The sequence below is a fragment of the Giraffa tippelskirchi genome, chromosome 5 (genome assembly GCF_054371585.1).
Source record: "Giraffa tippelskirchi isolate mGirTip1 chromosome 5, T2T-mGirTip1v1.2.pri, whole genome shotgun sequence".
Taxonomy (NCBI): Eukaryota; Metazoa; Chordata; class Mammalia; order Artiodactyla; family Giraffidae; genus Giraffa; species Giraffa tippelskirchi.
In genome coordinates this window covers 48,922,380-48,936,360 of record NC_137279.1, presented here as the reverse complement: position 1 = coordinate 48,936,360, position 13,981 = coordinate 48,922,380, and the positions used below count along the sequence as shown (strand labels likewise).

General features: G+C 42.7%; 1 long non-coding RNA gene across 1 annotated transcript; it reads right to left on the bottom strand.

Moving 5' to 3' along the window:
- Nucleotides 1-387: 387 nt before the first annotated feature.
- Nucleotides 388-13,780, bottom strand: LOC145505142 (uncharacterized). Its single transcript, XR_014052890.1, has 2 exons — nucleotides 13,249-13,780; nucleotides 388-1,885 (listed from the first exon to the last, which is right to left on the bottom strand). It is a non-coding gene; the product is annotated as an uncharacterized LOC145505142 (long non-coding RNA).
- Nucleotides 13,781-13,981: the final 201 nt, after the last annotated feature.

Here is a 13,981-nt window from a genome sequence, read left to right as displayed (position 1 = left end):
ACCATTTAAAAAGTCTCTATTGAATTTGTTACAATGCTGCTTCTGTTTTGTGTTTTGTTTTTTTGGCCTCGAGGACTGGTAGGATCTTAGCTCCCCAACCAGGGATGGAGCCCACACCTCCCTCATTGGGAGGCAAAGTCTTAAAACCACTGGACCACCAGGGAATCCCTTCTTTTTTTTCTCTACATCATTCACAGGCTGCATCATTCACCCTCCTACCAGGACTTGAGCCCTTGGAGGCTTTACAGAGCAAGTCGCTGGGGCCGTGGGAAGCATGGCTGTTGGACTCCTGAGAAAACACAGGTGCTGAGACTGCTGCTCAAACTGGAAGCTCTGTGCTGTCCCAGAAGCGCTTCAAGAGCCGCAAAGCTGGCGACATATCACGAGGAGATGAAAGAACTGTTTATTTTGGTGTTGTGACATAGCTTCCCTTCCCCCCTGGGCTGGGAGATAGACGTGGAAGCCAAGAGGGCAGACTTGGCCTGCGGGTGGCAGTTCAATCTGGCTTGGGACTCAGTTGCCGCCATCATTGCTGTGAAAGCCAAAAGTAGGGAGAATTTTAAGAAGATGAGGGCTGGTCTGTGAGAGTAAAAGCTCCCTGGAGATTAAAAGGGAAGAAAAACTGGGGAAAAACTCATTCAGTTTGGCAAATAGGGCGATGTTTATCTTTGAAAGAGTAGTTTCAGGGTGGGGCTTCCAAATAGGAGATCTGACAAGTGCTTTGACTTGTTAGGCTTAGAAGGCCTTTGTCAAAGGCCTGACCTGGATGTTGGGAGAGGAGCCACATTTAGAGGCTAAAGCAGAAGGTGGAGGTGAACAGTGAGGGGAGGAGAGGTGAGCGGTGCCCTGGTGAAGTATTAAGATTAATGTGAAAAGTGAAAGTTAGTTGCACAGTCAGGTCCGACTCTTTGCAATCCCATGGACTGTAGCCTGCCTGGCTCCTCTGTCCAGAGGGATTCTCCAGGCAAGAATACTGGAGTGAGTTGCCATTTCCTTCTCCAGGAGATCTTCCCGACCCAGGAATCGAACCCGGATCTCCTGCATTGCAGACAGATCCTTTACCAACTGAGTCAGTAGGGAAGCCTAGTGAAGACTAGGAAGAAACAAATGTGAGAAGGCAAAAGGATGAGGGCCATTGGAGAGAAAACAGATGCTTGAGGAGACTCTGTGTGGGGAAGCTTGGTCTCTGAGTAGGAGATGGGGGAATCCAGCACCTAAGTGGAGGAGATTAAAAAAGGATGAAAAAAGATAATCCAGACATGCTGAGAAGAACAGAGAAGTGGTATGCAAACACCTCTGTCCCCCACCTTATTGAACCAACCAATCATGGTTCAACCCAAGTGCCAGCTTTCCCTCTCTCCTCTCCCGCAGCACCATGGAAATGAGGCTGCCAAGTGTGCGGTGAACCTTGTCCGCTTTCTCTGCGCTGTATGCTCCTCTTGCTTTTTCTTCTTTCTCCATCACCTGCACACTTGGCTTCTTGTTGCCCCTGCCCTAGAAGCTCATTACTGCAGTCCCTTGTGCTGTGTCTCCTCTATAAGGCCTCGAGATGGGGCAAAGCCCACTTTCCTGAGTTTCCTTACGGGCTTTGGAATAAAATGGTCAGCATTCAAATTTTGGCTCTGCCGGTTGCTTACTGTGTCACCTGAGCGATGTCTTTGAAACCTCCTGAGAATAGGATTAGGTTAACCTGCATGTAGCAAAAATAGCGATTTAAACAAGATGGCTATTGTTCACTCACAAACAAGCAGCTCACAGAGATCACGATAGCTTGTGGTATCAGGGGTCAGGCTTCTATCGTCTTGTTCAATGTCCTCAGTAGGTAGCTTTCACCTCATGGTCCAAATTGGCTGCCAGGCTCTAGTCATCAAGTCAACACTCCCATCTGGCATAAAAGGAGGATAAGAAAAGGATGCACTTTCTCCTCTCAAAGTTGCCCACAGCACTTCTGCCACTTATGTTCTGTGGCCATGACCACACCTTGCTACAAGGGAGACTGGGAAATATCTTTATTTCAAATTACTATATATCCATCTAAAGAGGATAAGGAAGTATGTGGCTGTGGTGTAACTTCTGGTTCACCAACATAGATCTTGAAGTTAGCAGTATAGTATGAGAGAACACGGTCATGAGGGAGTGTAGACCACAGAGTGGTGTCTTCGAAGAAAGTGGAAATGGGAGATGACAGATGGCAGCCAGGGATTAAGGTAGACGGTCTCTTAGGATTTTTAAAATTTTTTTAGTTTTGCTTTTTTGAGACTTCTGTTAGATCTCTCATATTGTTATTTTTTCTAAACTATTTTCTTGTGCCTTCTCTTTGTCTCTCCACCCATCCATATTCTAATTTATCTCTCAGCCTTCCAACACTTTATTTTTTGGCAATCACATTTTTAAAAATTTAGATCTGATTGACATATATTAGTTTCAGATGTACAACATAATGAATGATTTGATATTTGTATTTTTTTTTCTTTTTTAAAATTTTTTATCTTTTTTAAAATTTATTTTTTAATTGAAGGTTAATAGCTTTACAGAATTTTGTTGTTTTCTGTCAAATATCAACATGAACCAGCCTTAGGTACACATATGTCCCCTCACTCTTGAACCTCCTTCCCATCTCCCTCTGGCATAGGCCATCCTACGCCTCTAGGTTGTTACAGAGCCGTTGTTTGAGTTCCCTGAGTCATACAGCAAACTCCCTTTGGCTATCTGTTTTGCATATAGTAATGTAAGTTTCCATGTGACTCTCTACATACATCCCACACTCTCCTTCCCCCCAATCCCCCGACCCTGTCCTGCCGGATCCATAAGTCGGTTCTCTATTGTTCTGTATTTGTACTGTTCAAAAAAATTCAGCTAAAGTAAATGTAAAGATCTAATTGGCTTTACTCAATGATTTATGAATCAGGCAGCATCCTATTTTATAGATAGAAAGGAGCTCTGAATTGCTGTACAAGATGGAAGACTTTTATTGGCAGAACGAGGCAGGACAAGGAAGTTAATAGCAAAGAGTAGATTGTTTCAGGGAAAGTCACCTGCCTTTGGGGGATGGCAGAGGTCTAGCTGGCAGATGACCTCACTAGTGCCAACCAGGAAATTCCGGATGGATAGGTTAAGATTACAATTCTGGAGAAACTTTAATTAATTAAGTATTAAGTCTCAGTTTAGCAATGTGGACTTAGCACAAGTGACTCTATCTGGGGCCTATTGTCTCTTAGTTAAGAGTATATATTATGAAATGATCACAGCAGTAAGCCTAGTTAACATCCGACACCACACACAGTTAACAGAAGAGTGTGTGTGTGTGTGTGTGTGTGTGTGTGAGATGAATGGCATATTTTAAAAAATTTCCCCAAAGTGTTCACCTCTACATGTTCCTTTCCAACAGCTGACCTGTTAATGTTTTGATATAGATAATATCATCTCAGCTCTCTCTAGAAAAACTCATTGTTTTAAAAAGTGTTCTACTCTCTGAATCCTCTCAAGTTTTCTCTAGGGCCATCTTTTTCGTCATCTACCCATCCTTTTCTTTTTTATACCTGTTCTAAAGTGGCCAATGATTCTTGCTTGATGGTTCATACTTAGGGATGAAGAACTAGAATAGGATCTGGAAATGTGAGTTTGGGGTGGGTTGGGAAATTGTTTAGTCGACACTCCTTGCCTCCCCGTATGGGCCTCCATGTGAGAGGCCTGATAATGCACCTTGACCTGCTGCCTCCCTTGCCCCTGCCCTCAACCCCATCTTCCCCACATCCCCACCTGCATAGTGGAATCCCCTCCACGATGCACAGGAGCTGCTTGCTCTCAATCCTTGGCTCAAGTCGGCTGCTAGGGGAGCCAGATTGTGACAAGACCTGCCTGAGTATAACCAATATCTCCCTCTACCTTCCCATTACACTAAAAAAATCGTATCTTCCTAAAGGAAATATACATGAAATTCCTCTATAGTCACAGCTTCCTAACAAGACTGTGTTACAATAAAATGTGTGGTTGTTTGGTGTCTAGAAAGTCAGCTTATTATCAGCTACCCATAGCAATGACCAGCTGGCCAGTTTACTTGTCTGGATCTCAGTTTTGCACACTTATAAAGTGAAAGGTTTAAAACATATTAGTGATTCCCAAATTAGTGATCTGAAGAATAGTAAAGGTGATCCAAATTGTACTTTAAGTTTTTTAAGAAGCTATGGCATGAGTGGGGTTTCCCAAGTGGCGCTAGTGGTGAAGAACCCATTTGCCAATGCAGGAGACGCAAGAGACATGGGTTTGAGACCTGGGCCAGGAAGATCCCCTAGGGAAGGAAATAGCAACCTGCTCCAGTATTTTTGCCTGGAGAATTTTGTGGACAGAGGAGCCTGGTGGGCTACAGTCCATGGGGTCACAAAAAGAGACACGAATGAGCAATTGAGCCCACACATACATGGCATGGGTACATGACTAGCTTTGCTTCCCATTTTGAGTGTTGTTGAGCGCAAATAAATAATGATCATCAAAGTATGTGAAAAATCATAACATACTTTACAACCATAAGCATGATTCTAAACTAACAACAATAATAATTAATATTACAGTAGGACCTGGGTTGCCCACTTTATTTCCACTGATGCAGGAAGCCTCTTGAATATGTTATTTTAATGATTCTCTGAAGAAACATTTGCATAGTAAAATGTGGCACCCTAAACAGTTTGGAGGTTCTTTAGTAAGTTAAACATAAGATTGTCATATGACCAAACATTTCCACTCAAAAGAATTGAGAACAAGTGTTCAAATCCTTGTACAAGAATGTTGATACATCACTAGTCACAATAGCCAAAACTTGGATAAGTAAAATGGGTATATCCTTACAAGGGAATATTCAGCCATAAAAAGGAATGAAGTATTGATTCCTGCTATGGCATAGATGAAACTTGAAAACACTAGGATAAGTAAAAGAAGCCTGATACCAAAAACCACATATTATATGATACCATTTATATGAACTCTCCCAATATGAACTCTCCAGAAAAGGCAAACCACATGGACAGGATGCAGATTGGTGGCTGCCAGGGACTAGGGGGAGGGGGTAGTGGGAAATGACTGCTCATGGGCATGGGTTCCTTTTGGGGTGATGAAAATATTCCAGAGCTAGACAGCGGTGATGTTTGTGTAACATTGTGAATGTACTAAAAGCCACTAAATTACATGCTTTAAAATGTTCAAAATGGTAATTCTATGTTATATGTATCACACCACCATTTCTAAATTTTCTATTAAAAAAACAGAACTGCTTTAAAAAAAAACAAAACAAAGTGCATGAAGGGACTTCCCTGGTGGTCCAGTGGCTAAGAGTATGTGTTCCCAATGCAGGGGTCTGGGTTAGATCTCTGGTCAGGGAACTGGATCCCACATGCCACAACTAAGACCCAGTGTAGCCAGATAAATAAAATTTTTTTTTATAAAAAAGAATGCATGAAAAATAAAGCAAATGAAGTCATCTCTTAAAAAGAAAAATCTTATCTCTGAAGGGGAAAGAGGGAAACAGTGACTTAGTCAATATTCTTCCCCAACTTCTCTGTCTTACAAAAGTCCAGCTGTTTTAAACATAAAAGAAAAAAAATGTGAAGACTTTTCTACCTATTTCTGTGGATGTTTCCTCTTGGAGTAGACGCCACCTAAGGCGCTTCCCTTCCCGACTTCCCCAACCTGGGCTCTTGAGCTGGGAGAGGAGGACTCTGAGTCAGGGTTAGTTCTCAGAATGTGGTCTGGGCGGGGGACAACAAAGTCAAAACTATTTCATAATAATACGAAGATACTCTGCCTTTTTCATTCTTCTCTCATGAATGTACACAGGAATTTTCTAGAAGCAAGTGAATGCAAAAGAAATGAGGGTCTCGCTGTCTTCTGTTGAAATATTGTATTCTATCAAAGAGAATTGCAAAAACGCAAATAAGTGTTGCTCTTTTTGTTAAAGTTTCTTTTCTCCTTGCAAAATACAGTTTTTTACCTAAATATATTACTTATGTTAACATGAAATGTTTATTGTTATCTTTTAAAGAATTGCTATGTCAATATTTTAAAGTTTCTCAGTTGTGATTTCTAAATAGGAGAGAATCAATCCATATAAAAGATCTCTGGGGTCTTCAATAATTTTTATGAGTGTAAAGAGAACAGGGACCAAAAAGTTGGAGGACCACTGTCCCCTCCTCGCCCCCTTAAGTCTGCTCCTTTCACCTGGTGACTCGGTTCAACTGTCCTTTCCTGGCCTCTCAAGGGCCTGTTTGCCTTCAATTTTCCTTCTGTTAGCGCTGAGCCAGGATGGCCACACGAGGGCAGCAGATCCCACCTGGAGCCGCAGGGAGGCCCTCAAGCCCTGATGTTCAGGCTTCAGTCTGCAGCATTGAGTTCCTATCGGAACTCTGACCAGTGGTGCTGGAGAAGCGAAGGTGATAAATCCAAGTCCTTGCCTGCAGAAAGTGCAACCCCCTGTGCTCCCTCCCAGTGAGCTCAGGAACCAGGAGAGGACTAGGCTTGATTCAGTTACAGGCCCAGGCCAGAGGCTGACCACACTGCAGGGGTTGACATGCTTGGGAATGAACGTGACCTTGATGTCAAGCTGAGTTAAGAAGCCCACTTCTCAGGTTCTCAGCTTTAATCTGGATGTGCTTCTTCTCATCAGCATAGCCCATGAGGAAGGGGCACCTGTTCTCCTTACTGTTAAGTAGTGTGTAGTTATCACAGTGAAGGGGTAAGCACGGCAAGAGAGGGAGCCAAGGAATTCCTCTGCCCTTTGATCTCATCTTGGATGAAGGTAGAGGTAAAGGGCATATGTTGTGAAGGGCCTCATTTCTCATCAGCCATGGAAATTCTACTAAAGGAAAAAAAAAAGAAATCTCCTGGTCATTTAACACAGCTAGTCCTCTCACTTCCTGGTAGCCAGTGGTTCCAATGACCTCACCAATAACCTTAAAGCAAACTGGCATGGATAGTTGGCTTGAATGCTGGTCAGAAGAAAGGGCATGAGATCTAAATTTGTAAGATAAGGCTTCACCTCCCAAGTCTCCTGGCTCCTGGACTGTGTTTTCTCCCTTTTCTTCTAATGTCAACCCCACATTGTTTTTTTCCCCTAAATATACATCATCATATTTATACTGCTACATAAAAAATCAGCAGCTTCTGCTAAAGCATGGTCTAGCAGTTAAGAGCAGGGTATTGAAGAACAGGCAAGGTTGTATTCCTGGTTCCACCATGTGTTTGCTGTGTTTGGGCAAATTGCTTAACCTCTCTGAGTCTGTTTTCTCAGCTGTAAAAAGAGGGTGAAGCCGAAGAAACCAGAATTGAAAGAGACGCGTGTACCCCAATGTTCATCGCAGCACTGTTTACCATAGCCAGGAAATGGAAGCAACCTAGATGTCCATCAGCAGACGAATGGATAAGGAAGCTGTGGTACATATACACAATGGAATATTACTCAGCCATTAAAAAAATACATTTGAATCGGTTCTACTGAGATGGATGAAACTGGAGCCCATTATACAGAGTGAAGTAAGCCAGAAAGAAAAACAACAATACAGTATACTAATGCATATGTATGGAATTTGAAAGATGGTAACGATAACCCTATATGCAAGACAGAATAAGAGACACAGATGCATAGAACAATTTTATGGACTCTGAGGGAGAAGGTGAGGGTGGGACGTTCTGGGAGAATAGCATTGAAACATGTATATTATCATATGTGAAACAGAACACCATTCCATGTTCGATGCATGAAACAAAGGCTCAGGGCCGGGGCAATGGGATGACCCAGAGGGATGGGATGGGGAGGGAGGTGGGTGAGGGGTCCAGGAAGGGGAACACATGTAAACTCATGGCTGATTCATGTCAATGTGTGGCAAAAACTATTACAATATTGTAAAGTAATTAGCCCCCAACTAAAATAAATAAATTTATTAAAAAAAAAAAAAGAGGGTGATGAAATGTTAAAGGGTTACTCTGAGAATCACGTGACATATCTAAAATGCTCAAATCAGTGCATGGCTCATAGTGCTCAATAAACAGTAGCTGTAAACATCACTGCATTTGCAGTTCACAACTTTTTCAGATGCCAGAGTCAGAAAGAATCTCAGAAGTCATCTAATTCCATATTTCCTAAAATGTGTTCAAAACACTCTCTTCCCTCAAGATAGTCTATGAAAAGTGTTCTGTGGCCAAGTATGATAGGAATGTAAATATCAGGGTAGTAACAGGGCTCAGCGATGGCTCAGTGGTAAAGAATCCCCTTGCGACGCAGGAGACCTGGGTTCAATCCCTGGGTGGAGTAGATCCCCTGGAGGAGGAAATGGCAACCCACTCCAGTATTCTTGCCTGGAGAATCCCATGGACAGAGAAGCCTGGCGGGCTACAGCCCAAAGGGTCTCAAAGAGTCAGACAACTGAAGCGACTGAGCAAGCAAGTGATATTAAAGGCTCAGAGAAGTCACAGAGAAAAGAGAGCTGTTGAAGTTTGATTATTCCAGCACTTGTCAACCGATCTGACCACAGAACCCTTTTCCTATACCACCTCTTAAGTTCTAGGTTGCTAGTATCACACAACATATCCTAACCATCTACCAATGCAGTGCAGAAATCCATCCTATGATTCTCCCAACCAGTGATCCAGGAGGTTTGCTAGAACATTCAGAGACAAGGAGCTTACACAAACAATCATAACAGGCTATAGGTAACACTGATGGAGGGTTTGGCATGTGCTAGGCACTACACTAAGCACTAGGCATGTATTAGTTTATTTAATTCTTATAATAACATTAAGAGTTATTATCTCCTTTTACAGGTGAAGAAACTGAGGCTTAGAAGAGTTAAGTAACTTGGCCTGAGGTCACATGGCTTGAAAGTACCAGGCACAGACTCAGGTTGACCCTTTACATAGCCCTCCCCCCCACCCCACCCCCACCCCCACCCCACCCCCACCCCACCCCCGCCCCGTACTGCTTCCTGCAGCTGCTGCCTCACCTTTGACTGTTGGACGTTCCTTCCTTGTATCAAACTAAGATTCAGTTCCCATCACTTCCCTTTCTACAGGTGTCCACACAGCAGTTTCAGCCCTCCATAGCTTCTGTTGTTTTTGTTTCTAGAACTTTATCCTTTTTCTCTTGATTTGCTTAAGCAATCCAGCATCTCTTTTGGACCAAAATACTCAAAATTGAAGACAATTGTGTCTGCTCCACCATATAAAATATGATAGTTGCATTTGGGGGAAATCTCACAGTATCAAAAAACAACTTTGTTTAGAGGAGTTCTTATCCAATGTAAGAACTGTTATAAGACAAGGTTAGGAACAAAAAGGAAGCAAGTATAGGGAATTCCCTGGTAGTCCAGTGGTTAAGATTCTGTATTTCTAATGTAAGGGGCATGAGTTCAATCCCTGGCTGAGGAACTAAGATCCCAATACTGTACGGCTTAAAAAAAAAAAAGAATCAAGACAAGTTTAGGAATAGAAAGTTTTAGATGTACAGTAACAAAATTAATCTTCCTGCGAGTGGTTTGATAACAAAGCTGCTTTCATAGCTCTGGTTGGATTGCTATAAAACCTTAAACATTGCTTGATTACCTCTGGCTTTTGCTCAAGGGTATTAGTCTTAGTTTTCTCTTTCTCTCCCCACACCAGCACCATGTTAATGCAATTTCTCACCAGTCTCACCACTTCTATTACCAGTGTGGCTTATTACCTCATTGTTTACCAAACCAGGCACAAAGCCACTAAAACCTAGTAGCTGGACTGTTCCTAAGTCTTTCTTTCCCTCTCATATGCTGTGCTGGTTTCCAATTTCCATCCGCTTATAACCAACAGCAGTCTCAAGTGATGCAAACTGTTTTTTGTATTTAATCAGTTTCATTCTGGCCACTTCTAGTTCTGAAAGCACCACTGATGGAAAAACACTTGAATTCTCAGTGTAGTTTGACCAACATAGCTTGGAACTATCCCTTTTTTGTCCTGCACCTTATACTTCATTAATTCAAGAGTTCGTATTTTGTTTTAGTTACCTCACAGATATATATGGAGTTTGTCTTCAACAAAAATTAATGCCCCCCCACCCCCAGGGACTTCCGTGGTGGTCCAGTGGTGGATGTCATGCTTAGAGCTGTTCAGGTTCATCTGCTTAGATCTGGCTCATTGTGCTAGCCTGTGGTGATCACCTGAGAGGCTGACTTTCCTTCAGCCTAGTGTGCTCTGTGAAGCTGATCATCATTACCCCAAGATCAGCACTTTCCAATAGAATGTTCTAGAATGATGGACATGCTGTATATCTAAGCTGTACAATACAGTGGTCACTAGCCATGTGTGCCTATTAAACACTTAAAATGAGGTTAGTGCAACTGAGGGACTGAATTTTAAAGCGCATTTAATTTTAGTTACTGAGATTTGGGGGGAGGGTTGTTTGTTTTTGTCCACATGGCATGTGGGATCTTAGTTCCCTGACCAGGGATCCAACCCACGCTCCCTGCAGCAGAAGCACAGAGTTTTAACCCCTGGACCACTAGGGAATTCCCCTAAATTGCATTTAATTTAATTAATTTAGAACAAGTTATTTGCACATGGTTAGTGGATAACACACTGGACAGTGCAGATGTTCGCGTGAGACAAGGGTAAAAATATTGAACAGGACAAACCTATTCTGGCCTCTGCAGACCTAAGTCTGGATTGGGGATGGATGGTCATTCAGTGATTAACAACCACCTATATTCATAATAACTGAGTCACAATTTTATCTATCAGTGCAGTGAATAGCATTGAAATTCTTTTTCAAATACCTTGTGAAATGATGATGTCCTGTTTATATGTGTGGTGGCCCTGCTCTATCAGCTTGGTGATTTTTTTTCTTTTTCAAAGAATAGGTTTTTTTCTCTTTTTGTGGAAGTCATACATGCTCACCGTGGCAAAATATAGGGAAGTACACGGAAGAAATTAACAACGACCAATAATTCTGCCATCTGAGATTACTACTGTTAACATTTCTGCCTATTTTATTCATCATTTTTCTATGCTGATATTTTTCACATCACTGAGAGCATACATTCTCTGATACTTGCATCCCGATTTTATCATTGACAGTATTTCATATGTATTTTCTCATATCATTATTACTCTTCAAAAACAATTTTAAAGTCTGTACAATAGTTCCTTGTATTAATGATTTACATAACCATTCCCCTATTGCTGTACTTTTAGATCGTATATAATTTTTTACTATTATAAATAAAATAGTGAGAGTTCCCTGCTGGTCCAGTGGTTAGGGCTTGGTTCTCTCACTGCCAGGGGCTCAAGTTCAATCCCTGGTCAGGGAACTAAGATTCTGCAAGTAGCATGGTATAGCCAAAAATAAAATAAAATAAAAATAGTGACAATATCATTTTGTGAAAAATAACTTGGTTCATAATTTGCATTGATTCCACAGCACAAACTTCCTGAAGGAGTATTATGAAGACTAAAGATACAAACATTATTAAAGATAATCCTCTCAAAAGAGAAAATGAGGTTAGCCTGGACTACATGCTGGACTACATGCCTTCCTTCTCAATGTTCAAGATCACCCATATGACTATCTCTTTGAGCCACTCATGCTGTATTCACATCAAGTTCATCACTGTGTACTTTCTAGATTCCAGTTTCTTAGTCTTTATAAATATCGGGATGATAGTGCCTGTCTCTTCAGCCTTCCAGTAGTGGTTCTTTTTGTTACAGTTCCCCTAAGATGAAGTTGGATTGTCCACCAGCCCCTCAGTCCCTTTGGGTGTGATTCATCCTGTCAGAAGACCTGAGCTTTCCTGGGGCATTAAGGTGCTGTCTTTCTATCTGCTTCCATATCCTCTTACTGATACTGTTCCTCAACTTTGCACCCTTGATAAGGAAATTGAAGGAGTGTGTGGCAGAGACTGCTACCTACTGGGCAACACCTTGCTCTTGCCTTCTGGCTCTTTTGAGAGCACACTTAGACTCCATTCCCACATTCCCCTGCAGGTGGTGTGACCATGTGACAGTTCCAGTGGAGGGAGTGTGAGCAGAAGTCTGTGTGCCACTGCCGGGCCAGGCCCACTGATCTCCCACAGGAGTGGAGAAGGTCCCCAGGGCAACCTTAAAGTCACATAATGAAGGTGCTGGAGCTCTTGTCGGCAGCCAGTGCAGAAACACCCTGCTGGCCCATTCACCTACCTATGGGTGTATTTGACTGTGGAGCTGTTTTATCTTTTCTTGCAGGGGATCATTTGTAACAGGACCACTCAGTCCTACTTGAGCTGTCTTCCCTTTATTCTTGGATCACGAGATCAATCACACATAATTTTTCTCCAAATACCGTAGGAGTATCCTTCCTGAGAGTTGGACTGTAAAGAAGGCTGAGTGCCAAAGAATTGATGCTTTCAAATTGTGGTGCTGGAGAAGACTCTTGAGAGTCCCTTGGACTGCAAGGAGATCAATCCTAAAGGATTGATTCCAGTCAATCCTAAAAGAAATCAACCCTGAACATTCATTGGAAGGATTGATGCTAAAGCTCCAATACTTTGGCCACCTGATGCAAAGAGCTGATTCATTGGGAAAGACCCTGATGCTGGGAAAGATTGAAGGCAGGAGGAGAAGAGGACGACAGAGAACGAGATGGTTGGATGGCGTCATCAACTCAATGGACATGAGTTTGAGCAAACTCTGGGAAATAGTGAAGGACAAGGAAGCCTGGCATGCTGCAGTCCATGGGGTCGCAAAGAGTCAGACACAGCTGAGCAACTGAACAACAGCAACTCGTTCTTGAGTCTTGGCCCACACTGGACCATCTAGCAGGCTTCCCTGCAGTCATACACTCCTGGGTGACAGTGAGATTTCTGTCATTTTCCCCTGATGAGCAAACTCCCCTGGTTGTACAGAATTAGAACCGAAATGCTGCTTCTCTTTATTTTCTCTGCTTTCTAAGAAATGGAATTGTCATTTAGGCAAGAATTTAGCAGAAGTTGTATCACAGTTTTAATAGAGTGAGGAAAAAACACCATAGCCCCAATTGCCTGGTATGGTTGATCTTGCTATATTATCTCACACCTTGATTAGTTTGAAAGGCTGAGTTTGGCAGAAGAAATGGTAGAGAAATAAATGACTCCACAGAATACAGTAATAAGCATTTGGAGTTCTGGAGAAAGTCTAAAAGGGAAGGGATAAGGGGGAGAGATACGAAAGAAAGTGAAGCCCCTCAGTCGTGTCCCACTCTTTGCAATCCCATGGACTGTAGCTTACCAGGCTCCTTAGTCCATGGAATTTTCGAGGCAAGAGTACTGGAGTGAGTTGCCGTTTCCTTCTCCAGGGGATCTTCTCGAACCAGGGATCAAACCCGGGCCTCTCGCATTGCAGGCAGACGCTTTACCATCTGAGCCACCAGCGAAGCCCTAGAGATGGGAAAGTAAGGGAGAAAAAAAAAATCCACTAACTGGAAACTCCATGAGGCAATCAGCTGATAGAAGTCCTCATACAATGGGACAGCTAAAGACTTCCAAGGACAATGGTGTCTGTTCTTTCATCCGACGTCACGAAGATCCCTTTCATTCCCCAAAGGGGTCAGCACAGCTCTGCCTAGGGATGGTACACGGATGGTGAGACCGTCCACAAATCGGTGGACCTCAGCACTCTCAGGGGCTCAGGGTCAGAGGTGACTGTGTACATAAGCCTCCTCCCACCTTCCACCCTGGCCTCCTGGGAATTGGCCACATTTGGGGGGCAGGACTTTAGGCTTCCATAGGATGTGGAATGGATGTTTGAACCAATCTTATTCAGGGAGGCTTCAGCTGACTTGTGAGTCACATAATAAACATGGTCATTGCTAAAAAGAAAAAAAAATAGTGGTTGTATCACAAGATTAAATTAAGAATTAAGTAGGTAGCTCAGATATTTGGCACCTTAAAACACTGAGGCCCAGAGAGGTTACGTAAGGTCCCCAGGAGACCTGATGTAATGGTAGAGCTCTCCTCTGCTC